This window comes from Bos javanicus, chromosome X (genome assembly GCF_032452875.1).
Source record: "Bos javanicus breed banteng chromosome X, ARS-OSU_banteng_1.0, whole genome shotgun sequence".
NCBI classification, from domain to species: domain Eukaryota; kingdom Metazoa; phylum Chordata; class Mammalia; order Artiodactyla; family Bovidae; genus Bos; species Bos javanicus.
The window spans coordinates 56,607,558-56,629,852 of NC_083897.1; the positions used below are offsets into that span (position 1 = coordinate 56,607,558).

The 22,295-nt window shown below is 36.5% G+C and overlaps 1 protein-coding gene across 1 annotated transcript in view; it reads left to right on the plus strand.

The window, feature by feature from the left end:
- The window catches only part of PWWP3B (PWWP domain containing 3B), a 65,130-nt gene extending 52,748 nt beyond the window's left edge, over window positions 1–12,382 (plus strand). The window contains exon 9 of the transcript XR_009734943.1: window positions 10,373–12,382. The gene's annotated coding sequence lies outside the window, so the exon portion shown is untranslated. The remainder of the gene's footprint in view (window positions 1–10,372) is intronic.
- The last annotated feature ends 9,913 nt before the right edge of the window (window positions 12,383–22,295 follow it).

Here is a 22,295-nt window from a genome sequence, read left to right on the forward strand (position 1 = left end):
AAGCTGGGGAAGGAGAAACATGGAGGAATAAGGGTTTTGAAATGCTTTTGTTTATATTAAGGACTCTCGAAGGACACATGCATACCCAAGAATAGATGCATAGTTATAAAAGACCTAAGAAGGCCCAAGCTTTAACCTCTGCTCAATCTTAAGCCTCAGTAAAGGCAGGAAGTAAAACCTAAGGCTGAGTTCTTAATGGCCTGGCTAAGCACTGAAAGCATGCCCCAACTCAGAGTCAGTGCACAAAGAACAGGAGAGGTTTTCTTGCTTATTTGTTTGTGCTTTGTTCCTTTCCTCCTCCTCTTCCTCTTCCTTGTCTTCCTCCTCCTTCTCCTCATCTCCTTCTTCCTCTTCTTCTTCCTTCTTCCTCCCCCTCTCCTCCTTCTCTTTCTTCTACTTGTACTTTCTCTTTTTCTATTGATTCCAGGCTTTTAAGGAAATCTCTGTCAAATTACTAGCTGGCCACTAGGCTGATGGAACAGAGACTTCAGTGACCACACACAGCAAACAATACACTCTTTGCAAAGACAGAAAAATCAGAAAAGTCACTAACAGAAAACTACAATATACAACAGCAGAAAAAAATAAAATAAACCTGAGTAGAATAACCAAAAGAGAACTAGTTGTTTATATTAATATTAGCTTTTAAAAATTAAGATACAAAGAAGGACATTATATATTTATAAAGGGGTCAGGTAAGCAAGAATATTTGACAGTTAAAAACATATACACAGTTAAAAATAAAACCCCAAAATATATGAAACAGAAATTGATAGAATTTAAGGGGAAAATAGATTCTACAATAATATAGTCTTCTATGTCCCACTTTCAATAATGGATAGAATTACAGAAATGATCAGTAAAGAAATAGAAGATTTGAACAATACTATAAACCCAGATGGCTAAGATAGTAAAGTGTCTGCCTGCAATGCGGGAGATGGGTTCAATCCCTGGGTCGGGAAGATTCCCTGGAGAAGGAAATGGCAACCCACTCCAGTACTCTTCCATGGAAAAGTCCATGGACGGAGGAGCCTGGTAGGCTACAGTCCATGGGGTTGCAAAGAGTCAGACACAACTGAGCAACTTCACTCACTATAAACCAACAAAGCATAATATATATATATATATATATATATATATATATATATATATATATTATATATATATATAACAGTGGAGCACACATTCATCTCAAGTGCACATGGATCCAGGATAAATCATATATTAGACAACAAAACAAGCCTCAATAAATGTAAAAAGATTGAAATCATACAAAGTATATTTTCTGAACATGAAAGAATATAACTAGAAATCAGTAACAGAAATAAAACTTGAAAATTCACAAAGGTGTGAAAATTATGAAACAGACACTTAAACAACCACTGGCTCAAAAATAAAACACAAGAGATATTTGAAAGTTAATTTGAGATGAATGAAAAAATGAAAAGCACAATATGTAAAAATCATAGGGTGCAAAACATGCAAGGCTCAAAGAGAAGATGATCATAATTGTCTATAATAAAAAGAAAAGTATCAAATCAATAATTTAACTTCATATATTAAAGAACTATAAATAGAAGAGCAAACTAAATTCAAGGCTAACAGAATAGAGAAAATAATAAAACTTACAGCAAAGATATAAAAATAAAGAATAGAAAAACAATGGAAAGAATCAACAAAGCCAAAATTGGTTCTTTGAAAAGATCAACAGAATTAAGAAACTTTTATGTAGATTGGCTAACAAAAAAAGAAGATAAATATTGCTAAAATCAGAAATAAAAGTGAGTACATTACTACTGAACTTATAGAAATCAGAAGAGTAATAAGAATACTATGAATACCTGAATGTCAACAAATTGTATGTTACCTGCAATGGAAAAATTCTTAGAAATAAACTGAATCAAAAGTGATTCAGTCTGTATAATAGGCTCTAAGTTCATCCACCTCACTAGAACTGACTCAAATGCATTCCTTTTGATAGCTGAGTAATATTCCATTGTCTATATATATCACAACTTCCTTATCCATTCGTCTGCCAATGGAAATCTACGTTGCTTCCATGTCCTAGGATGGAGGGGACACTCATATACCTATGGCTGATTCATATTGATGTATGACAAGAAACATCACAGTATTGTAAAGTAATTATCCTCCAATTAAAATAAATAAATATTTTTGAATGATTCAGGAAGTAGAAAATATGCATAGCTCTGTAATAAATAAGGATATTAAAATAAGTAATAAGTTTTTTCTCAAGTAAGAAAAGCCCGTGACCAGTCTTCACTGGTGAATTCTACCAAATTTTTAAGTAAGAATGGACATTTATCCTTCTCAGAATCTTCGAAAAAATAGGAAATTCTTCCTTCTTCATTTTGTGAAGCCAGCATGACCCTGTACCTAAAGCCAGACAAAAACTACACATGAAAACTACAGACTAATATCCCTATGAATATAAATGCAAACATCTTCCAAAAAAGACTAGCAAACTGAATTTTTGTTCAGTTGCTGAGTCATGTCTCTTTGCAACCCCATAAACTGCAGCACGCCAGCCTTCCCTGCCCGTCACTATCTCCTGGAGTTTGCTCAAACTATGTCCATCGAGTTGGTGAGGCCATCCAACCATCTTATCCTCTGTTGCCCCCTTCTCCTCCTGCCCTCAATCTTTCCCAGCATCAGAGGCTTTTCTAGTGAGTCCGCACTTCATTTGAGGTGGCAAAAATATTGGAGCTTCAGTTTCAGCATCAGTCCTTACAATGAATATTCAGGCAAACTAAATACAACAGCAAATTAAGGAGATTAGACACTGTGACCAAATGGAATTTGTATCAGGAATTCAATGGCTGTTCACCATATAAAAATCAAGCACTGTAATACATCATCTTAATAGAATAAAGGAAAAAACCCCAAATGATCATTTCTACTAATGTAGAAAAATATATTTACAATTTTCAACGTGATAAAAACACTCAACAATCTCAGAATAGTAAAGAACTTCCTCAACCTGATCAAAGTCTTCTAAGAAAAATACACACCTAATATATATCTGATGAAAGACTGAACTCTTTTCCCCTGAGATCAGAAGCCAGATGATAATGTCTGCTTTCACCAGTTCTTTGAAATAATATGTTGGAAGTTATAGCCTGTCTTGTTAAGTATGTAGCAATATCTCATTGTGGTTTTAACTTGTATTTTTCCAATGTTTAAATATATTGAATACATTTTTATGTGCTTGTTTTGTACCTGTATATTCTGTTTGGTAAAATGTCTATTCATATCTTTGGCCTACTTTCTAGCTTCTATTTACTCTTGAGTTTTCAGAGTTCACTAATATAATCTAAACACTAGTCCTTCGTTGGATGTGTACTGTGCAAATATTTGTCCAGTTTGTAGCTTTACTTTTCATCCTCTTCACGTGGACCTTCGAGAGCAAAAGCTTTCAATTTAAATGATGTCTAATTGATCCATTTTTTCCCTTTTTTCCACTGTGTTGTTAATTTAAGAACTAAGAACACTGCTTAGCCTTATTTTTCAAAGATTTTTCCTTATGCTTTATCTTTTTCCAGAGATTTTGTAGTTTTAGGTTTTACATTTAAAGCTGTGCTCCATTTTGGGTTAAGCTTTTTAATAAAGTATGATGTTTAGGTGACAGTTTACTTATTTTGCTCCATGCTACTTGCTGAAAAGTGGATTGTTTTGCAACTTTGTAAAAAATCACTTGGGTATAGTTGTATGAGTCTATTTCTGGGTTGTCAATTCTGTTACCTTGAACTTTGTATCTATGTCCCCACTGTGAAGAAGGCTGAGCCCCGAAGAATTGATGCTTTTGAACTGTGGTGTTGGAGAAGACTCTTGAGAGTCCCTTGGACTGCAAGGAGATCCAACCAGTCCATTCTGAAGGAGATCAGCCCTGAGTGTTCTTTGGAAGGAATGATGCTAGAGCTGAAACTCCAGTACTTTGGCCACCTCATGCGAAGAGTTGACTCATTGGAAAAGACTCTGATGCTGTGAGGGATTGGGGGCAGGAGGAAAAGGGGACGACAGAGCATGAGATGGCTGGATGGCATCACTGACTCGATGGACGTGAGTCTGAGTGAACTCTGGGAGTTGGTGATGGACAGGGAGGCCTGGTGTGCTGCGATTAATGGGGTCGCAAAGAGTCGGACACGACTGAGCGACTGATCTGATCTGATCTGATATTTTCAATTTTGGTTTCTGCATGTCCATGGTCATCATCTAAAAATACAATTGATTTTTGTATGTTAGTCCTTTATCCTGTGACCTTATTGAACTAATATTTGTTCTGAGCAGATTTCATATGGCTCTACAATTCCTTTGTGTAAATATGTGGTAACAATGATTATCAGTTCAGTTCAGCTCAGTCACTCAGTTGTGTCTGACTCTTTGCGACCCCATGGACTGCAGCACGCCAGGCTTCCTGTCCATCACCAACTCCCAGAGTTTACTCAAACTCGTGTCCATTGAGTTGGTGATGCCATCCAACCATCTCATTCTCTGTCATCCCCTTCTCCTTCCACCTTCAATCTTTCCCAGCATCAGGGTCTTTTCAAATGAGTCAGTTCTTCACATAAGGTGGCCAAAGTATAGGAGTTTCAGCTTCAGCATCAGTCCTTACAGTGAATATACAGGACCGATTTCCTTTAAGATGCACTGGTTGAATCTCCTTGCAGTCCAAGGGACTCTCAAGAGTCTTCTCCAACACCACAGTTCAAAAGCATCAATTCTTTGGTGCTCAGCTTTCTTTATAGTCCAACTCTCACATCCATACATGACCACTGGGTAAACCATTGCTTTACCTTGATGGACCTTTGTTGACAAAGTAATGTCTCTGCTTTTTAATATGCTGTCTAAGTTGGTCATAACTTTTCTTTTAAGGAGTAAGCGTCTTTTAATTACATGGTTGCAGCCACCATCTGCAGTGATTTTGGAGCCCCCAAAATAAAGTTTGTCACTGTTTCCACTGTTTCCCCATCTATTTGCCATGAAGTGATGGGACCAGATGCCATGATCTTTGTTTTCTGAATGTTGAGTTTGAAGCCAACTTTTTCACTCTCCTCTTTCACTTTCATCAAGAGGCTCTTTAGTTCTTCTTCACTTTCTTCCATAAGGGTGGTGTCATCTGCATATCTGAGGTTATTGATATTCTTCCAGGCAATCTTGATTCCAGCTTGTGTTTCCTCCAGCCCAGAGTTTCGCATGATGTACTCTGCATATAGGTTAAATAAGCAGGGTGACAATGTACAGCCTTGGTGTACTCCTTTCCTGATTTGGAAACAGTCTGTTTTTCCATGTCCAGTTCTAATTGTTGCTTCCTGACCTGCATACAGATTTTTCAAGAGGTAGGTCAGGTGGTCTGGTATTCCCATATCTTGAAGAATTTTCCACAGTTTTTTGTGATCCACATAGTCAAAGGCTTTGGCATAGTCAATAAAGCAGAAGTAGATGTTTTTCTGGAACTCTTTTGCTTTTTCCATGGTCCAGTGGATGTTGGCATTTTGATCTCTGGTTACCCTACCTTTTCTAAATCCAGCTTGACCATCTGGAAGTTCATGGTTCACGTAATGTTGAAGCCTCTCTTGGAGAATTTTGAGCATTACTTTGCTAGCATGTGAGATGCGTGCAATTGTGCAGTAGTTTGAGCATTGCTTTTCTTTGGGATTGGAATGAAAACTGACCTTTTCCAGTCCTGTGGCCACTGCTGGGTTTTCCAAATTTGCTAGCATATTGAGTGTAGCACTTTCACAGCATCATCTTTTAAGATTTGAAATAATCAGTTGGAATTCCATCATCTCCACTAGCTTTGCTCGCAGTGATGCTCCTTAAGGCCCACCTGACTTCACATTCCAGGATGTCTGGCTCTAGGTGAGTGATCACACCATCGTGATTATCTGGGTCATGAAGATCTTTTTTGTATAGTTCTTCTGTGTATTCTTGCCACCTCTTCTTAATACCTTCTGCTTCTGTTAGGTCCATACCATTCTGTCCTTTATTGTGCCCATCTTTGCATGAAACGTTCCCTTGATATCTCTAATTTTCTTGAAGATATCTCTAGTCTTTCCCATTCTATTGTTTTCCTCTATTTCTTTCCACTGATCACTAAGGAAAGCTTTCTTATCTCTCCTTGCTATTCTTTGGAACTCAGCATTCAAATGGGTGTATCTTTCCTTTTCTCCTTTGTTTTTCATTTCTCTTCTTTTCACAGCTATTTGTAAGACCTCCTCTGACAACCATTTTGCTTTTTTGCATTTCTTTTTCTTGGTGACGGTCTTAATCCCTGTCTCCTGTATAATGTCATGGACCTCCGTCCATAGTTCTTCAGGCACTCTTTCTATCAGATCTAATCCCTTGAAACTATTTGTCACTTCCACTGTATAATCATAAAGGATTTGACTTAGGTCGTACCTGAATGGTCTAGTGGTTTTTCCCTACTTTCTTCAATTTAAGTGAGTTAGATAATAAGGAGTTTATGATCTATTATGGCATAGAATAAAAATGTACACTCTGAAAGAGCCTAGAAACTATGTCACTAAACAAAACTCACATGCACTATGTATCGTCATATGAGAAACATGGAGTAGAAATGGAAATTAAGAAGACGTAAATATACTTAATAACAAAGACATGCACTTCAGGTAAGAACTTGTCATTGAGGCTGCCAATAACTCTAAATTTCTAATCTTAGAAGATAACAGTGTTTCAAATGACACCTCTAATAGAGGAGTCAGAATTCAGTATTCATGAGTAGATCTTTCCTAACCAACCACAGATGTTTAAATAATATGGTTCCATATTGACTTTTTTTTTCATATTTCCTTCTTAAAAGGACATTTCTTTCATTGAATTTACAATTTGGCTTTATCATCTAAACAGGTCACATAAATGATTGGCAGTACTGAAGCTAAGACTTTGTCCGTGTCCCCTCTTTTCATCAAGTACCACTCAGTTGTTGCTATGGTCCTTGGCAACATCATGTACTGTGCTATGGGAACATAATTTTCCATGGCATAATTGCTTTAAAAATCTGGAATTTGCTTCTGTATTCTACTTATACTTATTATGAGCTTGAATGTCAGCTTCAGGACCAGCTTCAAAGGAATTTTTGCTCTTTTATTTCTGCTTAATATCTAATGCTCTGAGCAGTGCCTGGCACATAAGAGGTACCCTCAAAATATTTGTTAAATGAAGGAAATGGAAATCATGTCTCTTGAGATCTGCTCTTTATTTGTACTTTTTTCAAAAAGTGAAGCTCCTGAGAAACCTGTCATTCAACTCCTGTGATTTCTGAGGCTTAAAAATACTTTACCAACAGAAAGGTATTAACCAAAAGGTACAAACAGTTATGCAAGATGAATAAGTCCTAGAGGTCTACCATAGAGCATAGTTCCTGTAGCTAATAATACATTTAATACTGAAAATTTTGCTAAGAGGCTAGATCATATGTTAAGTATTTTTATCACAAAATGATAGTAATAAAGAAGACAGGAAAAAACTTTTGGAGGTGATGGATATATTTATAACAGATAGTGGCCATGTTTTCATGGCTGTATACTTACCTCCATATTCAAAGTTGTATAGGTGGAAAATGTAAAGCTTTTTATGTAAATTGTATCTCAATAGAGTGATTTTTAAAAAAAGCACTATACTCATTCCAATGAGATATATCGGAGGATGGAGCTTTTGACATAAGCCCAGCATTATCCAAGCATCGGGAACACCTTTGGCAAAAATTAAATAGAAAGTAAAATATGATGGAAGAGTGTAAGATCTTAGTGCATGCATACTAAGTCATTTCAGCTGTGTACAACTCTTTGTGACCCTATGGACTATAGCCTGCCAGGCTCCTCTGTCCGTGGGATTCTCCAGGCAAGAATACTGGAGTGGGTTGCATGCCCTCCTCCAGGGGATCTTCCTGATCCAGGGCTTGAACCTGTATCTCTTCCATCTCCTGTGTTGGTAGATGTGTTCTTTACCACTAGCACCACCTGGGAAGCTCCCCAAATCCTTGGATTTTAATTTAATTTGACACAGGAGCAAATTAATTTTTATTAAATTTTTTGGAGTTTATTTATGGGAAATTCATAAAGGAAAAGGAGAGGGTTTTTTGTTTGTTTTCAAATTCAGGGCATCTCTACATTCTGGTCATTTTATTATTGGTCTATCTAAATGTGATCTAATATTAGAACTTCTGATGAACTTTATTACAACATAGGTGGATGTAAGGAAGGATGAGAAATAGGAGAGCAAAACTAGAACTACAGAGAAAGACTATCTTTGTAAATGAATAATTTACTGCTATAGGTGTGGGAAATCTTGCTAATGAGAGCATGGTAGCCAGGTGGCTAGACAAAATCCAGAATGAATCCATGGTACTACTAACTATAGCACCAGGAGCACAGGGCTCAATCAGCAATTATTAATAAAAAGTTTTCATATGCTGAGTGAAAAGACAACTCTAATAAAATCTGGTGATGGGATATGCAGCTACATACTTGACTTATCATAAGTTTAATTAATGATTAAGATATGTGAGTTAGAAGAGCAAAGACCTTATGAAACATTGGAATGAAGGTGGATTAAAGGTCCTCCATTTCCCTGGCTACTTGTTTCCACATTGAAAGATTTCACAATTGCACTCCTGATCTCTCTCCCTAAGCTTCCCTCCCTTGGGGAGGATGATTGATGAGCTTGGGAGAAGAAATTGAGTTCCTAGGTCGGTCTTGTCTTCTGTCTTTGGATCTTACTGTCTACAATGAGGATTCAGTCTGGCTTTCTTTATGCTGTAAGTTAAAATGGACTTGTTCTGTGGTGCTAGGAGTTGAGGAAGGCAGCAATTTTCTAGCAGTAACAGAGACTGGGTCACTAAATTTGTCTAGCTCAATGGGGGAATTATTTGCAAACACTTTGGTTAAGTCTCAGGAATAAAGCTAACATTTTGATGTTCACCTCACTGTGTAGACTTCCCTTGTGGCTCAGCTGGTAAAGAATCTGCCTGCAATGTGGGAGACCTGGGTTCTATCCCTGAGTTGGGGAGATCCCCTGGAAAAGGGAAAGGCTACCCACTCCAGTATTCTGGCCTAGAGAATTCCAAAGACTGTATAGTCCATGCGGTTACAAAGAATCAGGCATAAATGAGCGACTTTCATTTTGACTATTCTCTGTCACCCAAGTCTTATTTTTTTATTGATTCTAATTAGGAAACATTTAAAAAGTGCTTAACACATCTGCTGTATTAACCTCAAAAAGAAAAATAAAGCCGTTCAAATCTCATGAGTTTTCCAGGATGACTTAATATAAATATAAATAATCGGAATGGCTTAATATAAATATAAATAATTAGCAGGAAGATAAAAGTGGTAATATTTTTTGTGGACTCTTCCATTTCAGGAACTTTGGAAGATATTTCAAGCTTCAAATTTAAAAATCATTGTACTAGACACTGAGAATACATTTTTTTTTCTGTGAGATTGTTCTTGAAAGACCTTTGTCACTTCTGTTCCTGGGTGAGCAATATAGAACTCGGGCTACAGTCTGAGATACTTCTAATCCCAGAATATTTTTCAAAAGCAATTGTCTTCAGATGTATTTATATATCATCTTTATATAAACCTGTCTTTGTGTTAAAAGAGAAAATTCAATTATATTTGGAATTTTAGGATAAAAGGAAATATTATACTAAATGAGAAGTTTAAAAAAATCCTCCCTTGAAATTGAGAAGTTTGGGGTAAGTTATTGGCACAAATGGTATGCAATGAGAAGGCATTCTGTTTATCCAGATTGAGAGTCCAGCAGATACGTATGCAATTGAACTACTTAGCAGAGTAAAATGTACATTTAAAAAAACAACAACAACAAGGGACAGTTTTGTGTGCACACTTGTGAGAAACAGAATTCTTTCATTGCATTATTGGAGCTTCCCTGGTGGCTCAGAAAGTAAAGAATCTGACTGCAATGCAGGAGACACAAGAGACCCGGGTTCAGTACCTGGGTCAGGAGTAAATGGCAATGGCAACCCACTCCAGTATTCTTGCCTGAAAAATCCCATGGACAGAGGAGCCTGGTGGGCTACAGTCCATGGAATCACAAAGAGTCAGACACGACTGAGCAAATAACACTTTCACTTTTCTTTCATGTATATAGGGCTTATTCATTGAACAATAGAGTATATTTTATGCATCTTTACTTTTTGGTGCTTCTGGCATCCAAAGCAAGAGTTGGCTATTGACTTCTGGACTGATCAACATTTATATTTAGTCCACCGAAGAACAGGGAGTTGTTTTGTAAGCTATGCGTGTGCTTGCGAGGTGAACATAGTGGTAGAAACATATGGAAACGGGAATGTTGATTCTGATTTCAGGTAATACAAAATGAAAACATGCCACCCATCTCTGCCACTGAATACAGCTACAGCTGGGAAAGAATGAGTGGAGAAGCTGAGGACTTTGAAATATAAATAGCAGCGGGCAAGTTGAGAAAGGACAACCAAATTCAAAATATCAGGGAACTGACAGTGAGTTTAACATATTTTTTACTTCTTGTACTCTCTGTCTTGAATGTAATACACTCTGAAAGTGAGTACTGTGGTGTAGAAAGTGAGAGTTTAGAGAGATTAAAATAGTTGGATGAAAAATGTCTAACATTCATTGAGATTACCGATATAGCCTTTCCTTCCTTTCTTTGAAATACACCTCTCATTGTTAGCACCTCTCATTGCTAAGTTGTGTCCAACTTTCTTGCAAACACATGGACTGCGGGCTCCTCTGTCCATGGGATTTCCCAGGCAAGAATACTGGAGTGGGTTGCCACGCCTTCCTCCAGAGGATCTTCCCAACCCAGGGATCGAACCTGTGTGTCCTGCATTGCAGTCAGATTCTTTACCATCCGAGACACCTGGGAAGCCCACATTTCACATTACATACATTTTTTTTCAAAATGCATCATTAAATTAAATACAAAATCTGAAACTGTAAAGCATCTGAAATAAAATATAGGGAAAAAATTTTATGACCTTCAGGGAGGCAAAGACGTCTTAGATATGACACCAAAAACATGATCCATGACAACTTGACATTATCAAAATTAAAGCTATTCTCCTTGAAAAACACTGTTAAGAGAATGAAAAAAAATAAGCTACAGAGAGAAAATATTTTCATATCACACCTGATAAAGGACATGTATCCAGAATACATACACACACACACACACAAACTCAGAACTCAGGAAGCAAATAAACAAACCAACATAAAATCACAAAACTCAATAATATGATAATAAACATTAAACATCAGATGGGAAAAGAATTTTAACAGACATTTTGTTAAAGAATATATAGGAATCACAAATTAGTACATCAAAAGATGTTTAACACTATTAATTATCAGGAAAATTCAAATTAAAACCACAATGTGTTAGCATCACACACATTTTAGAATGAATAAAATTAAAAATATTAACCACACTAAGTACTGGATGGGATGTACATAAGTATTGAATGGGATGTAGAAAGACTGGAACTGTCATACACTACTGGTGGGAATATGAAATGTCACAGACACATTAAAAAACAGTTTGGTAGACCACGAGTAACAAATGTCTCTGAGAATGTAGAGAAAAGAGAGCACTGACTCACTGTTGATAGGAATGTAAATTGGTATAGCCACTGTGGAGAACAATATGGAGGTTCCTTAAAAAACTAAACATAGAATCACCAAATGACCCAGCAATTCTACTCCTCTGTATATATCTGAAAAAAAAAAAACAACATTAATTCAAAAAGATACATGCATCCCCAGTGTTCATAGCAGCATCTTTACTATTGTCAAGATATGGAAACAATCTAAGTGTCCATCAAAAGATGAATGGATAAATAAAATTATATATATATATACATATATATACATATATATGTATATATATAATTGAATACTATTCAGCCATAAAAAGAATGAAATTTTGCCATTTGTAACAATGTGGATTGACTTGGAGAGTTTTATGCTAAAGTGTAATAATTCAGACACACAGAGAGAAATACCATGTAATATCATGTGTGGAATCTAAAAAGTAAAACAAGTTAGTGAATGTAACAAAAAGCAAATGGATATCTGTTCACAGATGTAGAGAACAAAGCAGTGGTTATCAGTGGGGAAGGAAAGGGTAAGGGACAAGATAGGGGTGGAGGATTAAGAGGTACAAACTGTTATATATAAAATAAATAAACTACAAGGATATATTATACATCACAGATAATATAGCAAATATTTAATAATAAATATAAATGCAGTATAATCTATGAAAATATTGAATCACTATGCTGTACATCTGTAACTTACATAATGTTGTACATCAACTATATATTGATAAAAATAAAGAGGAAGAAAGAATTCTAAGGGATTGATGCTATGGAAAATGTTTGTCAGCTGGCTTTATGGTCTTCTGTGCCAGCTGAGTGGTGAATGGGGCATTTGCTTCTTACCTCCCATTTTTTGTTATTCCTCTATTGCTGTTGTGGTCAGTCATGTCTGATTCATTGTGAACCCATGAACTGTAGCCCACCAGGCTCCTCTGTCCATGGAATTTTCCAGGCAAGAATATTGGAGTGTGTTGCCATGCCCTCCTCCAGGGGATCTTCCTGACCCAGGGATCAAACCCACGTCTCTTGCATCTCCTGCATTAGTGGGCAGGTGGGTCCTTTATCACTAGTATCACCAGAGACATCTATATGAAATGAATGGTTATGTATAAATACAAATGTTATGTTTTTGTGGTAGGTGTTTTTTGTATTTTTTAATATTTTTCTTTTCCTTTGATTTCAACCTCTCTCAAAGGCTTCTAATTGGCCTCTTTCTGATCACAGGGTTATAAATAAACATGACTGCTTGGAAAAAAAAAAACAGGTTGGCCATTTCTTTAATAATTAAACACATGCCTATCATATTATCTAGACATTTCACTCTTAGATATTTCCCAAGAGAAATGAAACAGTACATCCATAGAAGATATGCGCATGAATGTTCATAGCAATTTAATTTGAATTAGTAAAAAATACTGTAAACAGGAACATTTCAAATGTCCACTGAGAAGTAAATAAATATAGCACCACTATTCACAATAACCAAGACAAGGAAACAACCTAATTGTCCATCAACAGATGAATAGATAAAGAAGATGTGTTACATATATACAATGGAATACTACTTGGCCATAAAAATAATGCCATTTACAGAAACATGGATGTAACTAGAGACTATCACACTAAGTGAAGTAAGGCAGAAAGAGAAAAACAAATACCATATGATATCACTTATATGTGGATTCTAAAATATGACACAAATGAAGAAATGAACTTATCTATGAAACAGAATTGGGATATAGAGAACAGACTGGTATTGCCAAGGAGGAGGGTGGTGGGAGAGGGGTGGAATGAAACGCTGGGATTATCAGATGCAAACTATTATACATAGAATTGATAAAGAACAAATTCCTACTGTATATCACAGGGAACTATATTCAATATCCTGTGATAGACCATAATGGAAAATAATATTTTTTAAAATTAATGTATGTAGGTATATATCTGAATCACTTTGCTGCACAGCAGTAGTTAACACAACACTGTAAATCAACTATACTTCAATTTTAAAAATAAACTACAAACTGTAATATATCGATACCTATCCCTTTACCTCAGCTTCCCCAGTGGCTCAGCAGTAAAGATTCCAACTGCAATACAGGAGATGCACCTAGACTCAGGTTAGATCCCTGGGTCAAGAAGATCCCTTGGGGGAGCGCATGGCAACCCACTGCAGTATTCTTGCCTGGAGACTCCCATGGACAGAGGAGTCTAGCGGGCTATAGTCCATAGGGTCACAAAGAGTCGGACCCGACTGAAGCGACTGAGCATGCACACACACCTACATCTATACCTACAGCTACATCTCTATACCTATCTATCCAGATATCTATAGAAATATATCAGTAATAGAAATGAGTTAGTAATATATGCTACAATATACATGAATCTCAAAACAATTATCATAGTGAAACAAGACCACCAAAATATATGCACACACTGCATTATTGCATTAGTATGAAATCATACAAAATTCAAGACCTGTGAGTAACCATGGAACAGGAGGGAGGGTGCAGAGAGAACAAGAAAGGATTATCAGAGGAATGAAGAAGCTTCTAGGAATCAATGAAATGAAATGTCATCATCTTGAGAGTGGAGAGAGTTTTATGAGCTCATATATATGTCAAAAGGCTTCCTGGGTGGCTCAGCAGTAAAGAATGCACCTACAGCAGGAAACATGGGTTAGACCCCTGGGTCTGGAAGATCCCCTGGAGGAGGGCATGGCAACCCACTCCAGTATTCTTGCTTGAAAATTCCATGGACAGAAGAACCTAGTGGGCTACATTCCATGGGGTCTGAGAGAGCCAGACAAAACTAAGTGACTGAGCGCACACACACATATATGTTGAAAACTGTACTGTATAGTTTAAATGTGTAACAGCATGTTTTATGTCAAACATATCCTCATACATCCATTTAATAAAGTAAAATAATGGAAAAAGACAAACCATGCAAACATTAAACATAATGCTGGAGTGGATATATTACTATGGTAAAAATTATATTTCAAAACAAGGTTCATTTAAGGGATGAAGAAGGGTATAACAATGCTAAAGGATTCAATTGAAGGATTGAAAATCCCAAATGGATATGTGCCTTGCATGTGTGCTCAGTCTGACTCTGCAGCCCCGGGCTTCTCTGTCCATGAAATTTTCTGGGCAAGAATACTGGAGTGGGTGGCCATTTCCTACTCCAAGGATCAAGCATGACTCTTTTTCATCTTCCGGCTTGGAGGGCAGATCTTTTACCACTAGCGTCACCTGGGAAGCCCAGATATGTGCTTAACTGAGCTTCAAAATAACTGAAACAAAAAAGAAGGAAATTAAAGAAGAAATAGAAAATTAGGCATTTGTAGTTAGATGTTCTAACACTATTTTCTGAATAACTTATAAATAGTAAGTTTGAATAAGATTTAGACAAGACTATCAAATAACTGATCTAATTGATATTTATGAAGCACTCCACATGGCACCTGGCATAATAAATATTCTTTTCAAATGCATATGCATCATTTACCAAGATAAATGATATTTTGGACCACTAAAAATCCTCAATAAGATTAAAATGTTAAAATTATACAATATATCTTCTCTGGCCATAATGAAATTAAACTAGAAATAAATTACAGAAAAAAAATTTTTAATTCCATTGTTCTAAAATTAAACATCATTCATAAATAATATGTCAAATGGGAAGCCATAAGAAAAGTTAGGAACTATTTTGAAAGGAATAAAAATAAAACACAAGATATCCAAATTTTTGTGATGCTTTTTAAAGCAATATTTAGAGAGAAATTTATAGCATGAAATATTTGGAAGAGGAAATAAAGATCCCTAATCAATTATCTAAACTACCACATTAAAAAATTAGCAAAAGAAGAGCAACTTATACCCATAGCAAGCAGGAAGAATGAAATCATAAAAATAAGAGTAGAAATCAATGAATTTGAAAGAAGAAAATCAATAAGGAAAATGAATGAAAATACAAGCTGACTCTTTCATTATAAGAAAATTGATAGCACCCTAGCCTGACTGACCAGAAAAAAAAAGGAGATCAAAAAAGAAGAAAAAATTACCAATTACTAGAAGTTAAAGGTAGGATATCACTAAAGATACTGTAAACATTAAAAATATAATAAGGAAATATTATAAATGTTTTTATGCATAAATTCAACAACATGCTTTATATCAACTACTGTCTGAAATAAACTATCGACAGTCATTCAAGAAGAAATCTACAGCATTCAGTTCAGTTCAGTCGCTCAGTCGTGTCCAACTCTTTGCTACCTCATGGACTGCAGCACACTGTCAATCACCTGTCCTCCTTGCCCATCACCAACTCCCAGAGTTTACTCAAACTCATGCCCATTGAGTCGGTGATGCCATCCAACCAGCTCATCCTCTGTCATAGCCTTCTCCTCCCGCTTTCAATCTTTCCCAGCATCAGGGTCTTTTCAAATGAGTCAGTTCTTCACATCAGGTGGCCAAAGTATTGGAGTTTCAGCTTCAGCATCAGTCCTTCCAATGATACTCAGGACTGATTTCCTTTAGGATAGACTGGTTGGATCTCCTTGATGTCCAAGGGACACTCAAGAGTCTTCTCCAACACCACAGTTCAAAAGCATCAATTCTTCAGCACTAAGCTTTCTTTATAGTCCAACACTCATATCCATACATGACTACTGGGAAAACCATTGATTTAACTAGATGGACCTTTGTTGGCAAAGTAATGTCTGCTTTTTAATATGCTGTCTAGGTTGCTCATAAATTTCCTTCCAAGGAGTAAGCGTCTTTTAATTTCATGGCTGCAATCACCATCTGCAGTGATTTTGGAGCCCCCAAAAATAAAGTCTGCCACTGTTTCCACTGTTTCTCCATCTATTTGCCATGAATTGATGGGACTGGATGCCATGATCTTAGTTTTTTGAATGTTGAGCTTTAAGCCAACTTTTTAACTCTCCTCTTTCACTGTCATCAAGAGGCTCTTTAGTTCTTCTTTGCTTTCTGCCATAAGGGTGGTGTCATCTGCATATCTGAGGTTATTGATATTTCTCCCAGCAATCTTGATTCCAGCTTGTGCTTCATCCAGCCCAGCATTTCTCATGATGCACTCTGCGTATAAGTTAAATAAGTAGGGTGACAATACACAGCCTTAACGTACTCCTTTTCCTATTTGTTGTTGTTCCATGTTGTTCCATGTCCAGTCTGTTGTTCCATGTCCAGTTCTAACTGTTACTTCCTCACCTGCATACAGATTTCTCAAGAGACAGGTCAGGTGGTCTGGTATTCCCATCTCTTTCAGAATTTTCCACAGTTTGTTGTGATCCACACAGTCAAAGGCTTTGGCATAATCAATAAAGCAGAAATAGATGTTTTTCTGGAACTCTCTTGCTTTCTCCATGATCCAGTGGATGTTGGCAATTTGATCTCTGGTTCCTCTGAATTAATAATTCTATGTCTTTTCCAGAAATTATATTCATAGTGAAAATCACTCCAACAATGAAAACTTCAGAACCAGACTTCATTGGGGAGAATTCTACAAAATGCTTAATATTACCAATTCTACACAAATTCTTCTATAAAATAAAAAATAAAGGCTTTACTTCACACTCATTTCATGAGAACACAATTTTACTGAAGGCATAAAAAGATAAAAACATGTTAAACAATTGAAACTACAGACTAATGACTCATTAATATAGAGGCAAGCATCCTTAACAAAATACTAGCAAATTGAATCTAACAGTACATGGAAAAATGATAATTTATCATCAACAAATGGGAAATACTCATGAATTTCAAGTTGGCCTAAACTGAATCTGCCTGCAATGCAGGAGACCAGGGTTCTATTCCTGCGTCAGGAAGATCCCCTGAAGAAGGAAATGGCAAACCACTTCAATATTCTTGCCTGGGAAATCCCATGGACAGAGGATGGCTACAGTTTATGGGGTTGCAGAGTCAGACACAACTTAATGACTAAACAACAACAACAACAAAAATTCAAAAATCGATTAATGCAATTCACTATAGGAAGACAAAAGAAAAAAAAAGTATTTTCAATCAATACAGAAGCATTTAACAACATTCAATATGAATTTTTCCAAATCAAATGGACAAAAATCATCCAACGACATGTAATAAGTAGAAACTTCCTCAAACTCATGAAAGGTACTAATAAAAAGTTTTTACACTCAACATTGTATTTAATGGTGAATGACAATGCTTTTCCCCCTAAGTTTGGGAACTAGACAAAGAAGTGTGCTCTCAACACTCGTCTTTAACATATTGGTGTCCTTTGGTATTAAAATTAAACAAGGAAAAGATATTTTATAAAACATAAAAAAAAAACCTGTCTTTTTCCTGACATAAAGAATCCCAAAGAATTTACTAAAAAGCCATTCTAATAGTTGAGTTTAACAAGGTTGCAGGTTTGGAATATATATAAATCAATCATATTTCTATGTATAATCAACAAAAAGTGGAAATTGAAATGAACAAAGAGTATTTTTATAGGTGCACCAAAAATTGAAATACATGCAAACCTCACCATAACTCAACCAAGGCTAAAATGGTTAAAACAGAAGGGAGAAAGCGGGGAGAGAAAGAAAGGGTTTCTTCTCTGCTTCCCATTCATAGTGTCATATTAGTAAAGGACCTTCAGCAATGTCCTTTCTTCTGTTTATCCTCCAACTCCAAGGCACTCATGATTGCACCACTCAGAAAGACCAACAGCAAGTCTTCTGGGATCTGCTTTACTCAGAGGTCTGGTTCCCAACTAGTGTGTGGAGTGGGATCCTCCTCTGAGATTCTGAGGCTCGGCACCAGCCTGGAAGTTCCCTCTTCTCAAGCCTGGAAGCTCCCTCTTCTCAAAGATAGCGTTCCCTGGTGTGTGGTTTTCCTTTGCTGAACCATTTTAGGAACCGACACTAGCTATGCAGTCTCTTTTCCTCAGAGGTCTGAGTTCTAGCACTGAGGGAATCATCCTCCCCTTAGAGTTCTCAGAACACCCAGATCTTCCTTTGGTTGGCCCAGCTTTAGGAGTGGCATTCCTTTTTGTCTCTATATAAATTTAGTCTTCCTTTTATGTTTATTTAAATGCTCCCAGACTGTTTAGCCAATTTCCTCTATTTAATCTTCACTCTTATCAGCATGTGTGGTTTCTGTTTCCTGACTACAGTCTAACTGATATGCTTTTTTTTTCTGATTGGACCCTGACAAATGTTAAGGGTTTTTTTTTCTGTGGTGGTTTTTCAGGTTTCCTCTTAGCCTGTGCTTTTCAGGATCACCTCTTGAATCTGGTACTTGATTTTCCTCAATACTTTTTGGAGCACTTTTGCCATCCTCTCTTCAAATATTGCTTACTGTTCAGTCTCTCTCACTCTTTGCACTGTGACTTACAAATTTATGTCATTTTCTACACTTTTATTTTGTTGCCTCTGCTTTATTACTAAAAGTTCTTTTTACTTTTTATCCACTTTTTTCTCTTTTCACTCTGACTAATCTGTTTAAAAATTCTTGATTTCTGTATTTTGGTAAATTTTATTTATTGTTGAACTTGTCACTATCTCCAATTCTATTAATTTTTAATGTTTTTGTTTAGCTTTTTTTCTTAGTTGTACACAATTTCTTACTAAATATAAAGTGTCTTCTATGTGTTTTCAAAGCGATTCCCCTTGAATTCTCTTTTATGTTGTATTAATATTGTATTAATATCCCATTAATACTTATGTTAATACTTATATTAATACTTATCCCATTAATAATTATGTTGTATTAATATTGTTGTATTAATATCCCATTCTTCAATTCTTTAAATATATTCTTGACATAAGCTTTATATGTTTTCATTGTTTTATTGTTTTTCACAAAGCATTATTTTTCAGATGCATAAATTAAATAGAAGTACATTCTCCTAGTTGAATCTTACAATATGACTATAATATTAGTATCTAACTAGATACTCATTACCTGAGTATACTCTTCTTCCTCCACTTCTTTCACATCAAATTTATTTTATCAGTTTTGTATATGCCATTAAAGATCTTTTTCCATAAATATAGATGCTTTTATGTTAAACTAAAATAATAGAGAGAATATTGTTTTCCATCTGTATGGGATTTTAAATTAATGACATGTTATCTTTTGGTATGTAATATGATTCTCTTTCTATATTAATATATTTAAATCCATCTCATTCTTTTGTTGGATGCATAGGGTGGTGCAGTGATACAGAATCCACCTACCAATGCAGGAGATGCAATAGATGCAGGTTCAGTCCCTGGGTTAAAAGATCCCCTGGAGAAGGAAATGGCAACCCAGTCCAGTATTTTTACCTGGGAAATTCCATGGACAGAGGAGCCTGGCGGGCTACCGTCCATGGGATCTCAAAGAGTCAGACACGTCTGAGCACTCACACACACACACAGACCTTATATCAATTATTCTATCCCTTCTAGTGCTACTTTGTTACCAGTTGTTTTGTTTTGTTGTATTACAAAACCAATGCAATGAATAGTCATGGCAATAGTCAGTTCTCTCCTGAAGCACAGCAAAGACATATCAATAAATGCTGAAAGACTCACGCATGCAATTCACATACCTCTCACTTCCAAAAAAAGGAGATAACTAGTTTTTAAATCCCCAAGCTGATGCCTGAGTAATTTACAATTATATGAGCTTTAGGAAATCTCCTGTCTTTGAGGTTATAGAGAAAGGAAGAAATGAAATGTATTATTTAAAGAAAGTTGGCCCAGTGAAACTTGGACTAATTGTGAGTTTTATATAGAAAACTATTGAGAGTGTTAAATTAAAAGGAATTCTCTGCAGTGTTAAAAAATACTCCCTGCAAATAAAACTAGGAAGATAAAACTAAGAAACAGAAAGGTTATACTGAAAGTAACAGAGGTAGTGAGTGGCAGAGCTAGGATTCAAGCCCACAAATGTCTCTGTGGATCTCTCTGATTAGGAAGTACAGTTGTGAATGATCTCAGGGCAGAAGTTGCCAGATAAAATACAGAACACGCAATTAATTTCAATGTCATATGAGGAATTTTTTTAGTGTAAGCATGATCCATAAAATATTTGCCGTGTAACTGAAATTCAGGTTTAACTGGACTTTCTGTTATTTTATTTGCTAAATCTGGCAATCCTACCAATATTTATCTTCTATGTATAAAAGCTATGTGCCTTGGTTTCCTTTTTCATTTTTTTCCTCACACAAAGAAAAAGTGTGACAATCTTCTTTTGGTTTATATACAGGTATATTTCTGAACTTGCCTGGGACATACACTATGGGTCCTAGGAGGTTTGAGACAGGTTTTTCTTGCTTTTGAGTTCCTTGGCTAGCCACTCAGGGGATGCTCCTCTGCTTGCTGCTGCTGCTGCTGCTACTAAGTCGCTTCAGTCTTGTCCGACTCTGTGTGACCCCATAGATGACAGCCCACCAGGCTCCGCCATCCCTGGGATTCTCCAGGCAAGAACACTGGAGTGGGTTGCCATTTCCTTCTCCAATGCATGAAAGTGAAAAGTGAAAAGTGAAAGTGAAGTCGCTCAGTAAGTGTCCAACTCTTCATGACCCCACGGACTACAGCCTACCAGGCTCCTCCGTCCATGGGATTTTCCAGGCAAGAGTACTGGAGTGGGGTGCCGTTGCCTTATCCGCTTATGCTTGCTAGTAGGAAGTAAAACTGTGGTAATCTCAGTCTCTCTAACCTGAATAAATATATATTATAGAAACTGTGTGTGTGCTTATGTATTCTGTTGATAAGTTAGTGTGGTATTCACCAAATGTACCTAAATTTTGTTTTTAAAATTAATTTTAAAATAGCATAAATGTAAAGCACCTATGAACATATTATCAATGATAATCTGTAGGTTTTATAGTTGCCTAGGGACAAGCATAATCCCTAATGTAGCAGCCTCATATTTATCTTCTGTCCTGTGTTCCTGAGCACTATGGAGCAGTGAATCCATCTCATTCAAGTTGTTCTTCATGGTCCTTGGTATGATGAGTGACTTTCCAACAAATCCTGGACACTTTACTCTGTTGGGACATACTTGATTTTATGTAAACATTCTATTTCAACACATAGGCACTCATCCTTTTTTAGGTCTAACTTATATATCCTGGTCAACTTTTGTGACCTTTAGTTCAAATGGTAATTTAATTTTCAAGCCCAATTCAGTATTATGCTGGTTGGCTTCGTTCTGGCTCTACTAGGCTCCCTCTCAATCTCTGCAGGTTTCACCTGTGTACCCAAAGTCACTGTGTGGGAGCAGATGAAATATTGGGTCTTGGTTGCTGATACTGTGGTGGTCTAACCCACCACTGCTCCATGCATGGCCTCTGGAACAGGTCCCTGGCTGGGCCTTCATGACTGCACCCCTGCTGTTGATTGGGTCACCACTGCTTCTATTGCTGGATACGGTGGCTCTTCCCTCCAGGTGTTTAACTGGCTGGTTTATGTCAATTCCTTGGGAAAGAAAGAGTTTGTTTTCTTATGTGTTTGTTTTATGCCTGTGAGAACTTCCAGGTTGTGGGTTTCTTTGGAACTTAGGGATATATAAGAGATATGGAGAAAGTCCAAGAGATTCACAGTGGTGTCTTTCCTCAAGTCATAAGTTCTATGGCTTGTCAGCTCTTTCTTCTATCT